Here is a 2,773-nt window from a genome sequence, read left to right as displayed (position 1 = left end):
ATAATATGAAATATACATCAGACCTGCTGTCTGACACAGGACTACTAAATGTCTTAACTTTCCTGGGTGATAAAAATGCTTTTGTTTTGTTTTATTTATATGTTTTCTGAAAGTGTTAATTAATTTTTTTCCTGGTAGGCAATGGTTACTTGCATAACAAACACTTTTCAGGATTATTGCTAAGGTTTGTTAGTACAATTCTTTGTGCCCTTTATTTTAAGGTTTGTGATTAGTTTCATCTCTCTCTCTCTCTCTCCCTCTTTCTTTTTTTTTTTCTTTTTTTTCTTCAGCTGTAATACATGCATTTTTTGTGCCTTGTTTGAATACCCCACATATTCAAGGAGGTTTCTTCACTGTGGCTGGTGAGGATTCTCAGTCCCATATGATCATTGGACATTATTCAGTGCATTAGAAATTTATTAATTTTCCTGCAGTGAAATAACATAGGCTAAGGTTATGCATTATATTGCTTTTTGTGATGTCAAGATGTAATTGAATATTAGTATTTATTACAATGTTGACCAGTAAAGTGTGTTATAGTATCTCATCCAATCAGTAGACTGATTGGCAGAAAATAGTGTCTCAAGAGATTTCCCCAAGATATTGTCGGCTGAATATAAGCAAAATATAATAAAATATTGTGCACAGTATACTACTATTTATGGTTTTAAATGTGGTTGTGTGCTAAGTCATTCAGTCATGCCTGACATTTTGTGACTCTGTGAACTGTAAGCCAACAGGCTCCTCTGCCCCATGGGGATTTTCTAGGCAAGAATACTAGAGTGGATTGCCGTTTCCTTCACCAGAGGATCTTCCAGACCCAGGGATTGAACCCGAGTCTCTTCTGTCTCCTGCATTGGCAGGTGGGATCTTTACCACTAGCACCACCATGTAGAATGAAGAAGAAACAGATATTCATAGTTGCTTGTGTCTGCATAAATGACAATCTGGGACACCTCTCCTGATCCAGTGGTAAAGAGTCTGCACTCTCATTGTAGGGGCCTGAGCTCAGCCCATTGTCAGGAAACTATGCCCCATATGCCACAGCTAAGAGTTTCCATGGAAAAGGTCCCACAGGCCACAACTAAGACCTGGCACAGCCATATAAATAATTTTTTAAAAATTCAAAACTCTGGAAAGATTCCTGGGAAACGAAACACCATGACTGACCGTGAAAGCAGCAGAGCTTTGACAAGAAGGGAGGGGTAGGAGGAGAAAGGTAATATGAAATATTTTAATTTTTTTAGGTACTTAAACCTTGTACATGTATCATAAATTTCTCATAAATGTCAAAACATTATAAAAAATGTTAAACCTCTAAAGAGTAAATCTCATCGTGTTATTTCTACCAAGTGAATGAAAGTGAAGTTTGTTTTATCAGAAAGATTACCTGGCTTCTCTAAAACATCTTCTCAGGCTTTTTCCACACTACCCAGACAGTGGTCCATACGGCACTGTCTGGATTCTTGTCATAACTTGAAATGAATCTTTTACACTATTCTGGGTCCTCGATGTCCGGCAAATGAAGGGGGACATCATCACGTTCCTTGTAGCAGGAGCCCACTTAGGTGGCACCAACCTTTACTTCCCAGTGGAGCAGTACATCTACAGAAGGAAAAGTGAGGGCGTCTACATTAGGAATCCGAAGAGAACCTGGGAGAAACTTCTGTGGGCAGCTCAGGCCATTGTTGCCATTGAAACCCCAGCTCTGTCACCGTTGCGTCCTCCAGGAACCCTCGCCAGCGGGCTGTGCGGCGGTTTGCTGCCGCCGCTCCTGTGGTCGGCCGCTTCACTCCTGGAGCCTCCACTAACCAGACCCAGGCAGCGTCCAGGAGCCAAGACCCCTGTGAACTTCTCACCATCGGCCTGTGTGACACAGACTCTCCCCTGCATTCTGGAGACGACCCATTCCCGGCACAAAGGGGGCTCAGTCGGTGGGTCTGATGGCGGGTGCTCACCCGGGCAGTTCTGCCCGTGCCTGGCACCGTTTCCTGTGAACACTCTTGGGAGGTCGTGTCTGATCGCCACGTCTGCACACTCTGAAGAGATTAAAAGGGAAAGGCAGGCGGCAGTGAGCAGGCTCTGACCAAGGAGGACGTCATGGTGAGTGGGTGACGTCAGCACCTGGGTGCAGCGCGGCTCCATCTGAGGTGGGGGCCTAGTCCACAGGTGGGCAGGCGGGCTCGCTGCCCACTCCGCAGTGCCCCCGAGGGCTGGCCTGCAGCGCCCACTGCTCAGGCCACGGGGCGGGGAGGGACAGCACGGAGTGGGCTTCGGCTGTTCTTGCACAGGCTCTTTTCTTGGGTGGGGCTGTGCTGGGTCCTTGCTGCTGCACGGGCTTCGCTGTGGTTGCGGTGAGCGGGGCGCACGCTCTGGGTGCGGTGCACGGCCTTCTCCTCGCAGCGGCTTCTCCCGTCATGGGCTGCAGTTAGGCAGAGCGTGGGCTCAGCAGCTGTGGGCCCCAGGCTCTAGAGCACAGGCTCAATGGTTGTGGTGAAATGGCTTAGTTCCTCTGACGCATGTGGGATCCTTTTGCATTGGCAGTATTCTTTACCATGAGCCGTCCTGGAAACCCCACAAACTCTTAAAATGGAAGTAGGCTGACAAAAAACAAACAGTTTATAAATAAATAAATATGTCTACTCATGAGAATGTTCTGTGACTTTTGATTTTTTCCTTTCACATAAGAGGAAAATTTTCTAATCCATAATTCATTATGTTCTTCCCTCAAACAACATTTACCACTGCTAATTTTATTAGCGAAGCTCGATCT

General features: G+C 46.1%; 1 pseudogene; it reads left to right on the top strand.

The window, feature by feature from the left end:
- Positions 1-379: 379 nt before the first annotated feature.
- Positions 380-2,544, top strand: LOC136170806 (small ribosomal subunit protein uS2-like; annotated as a pseudogene).
- The last annotated feature ends 229 nt before the right edge of the window (positions 2,545-2,773 follow it).

This window comes from Muntiacus reevesi, chromosome 6 (genome assembly GCF_963930625.1).
Source record: "Muntiacus reevesi chromosome 6, mMunRee1.1, whole genome shotgun sequence".
Taxonomy (NCBI): domain Eukaryota; kingdom Metazoa; phylum Chordata; class Mammalia; order Artiodactyla; family Cervidae; genus Muntiacus; species Muntiacus reevesi.
Note: the sequence above shows the minus strand (reverse complement) of the source record. Positions and strands in the feature narration are given on the sequence as shown.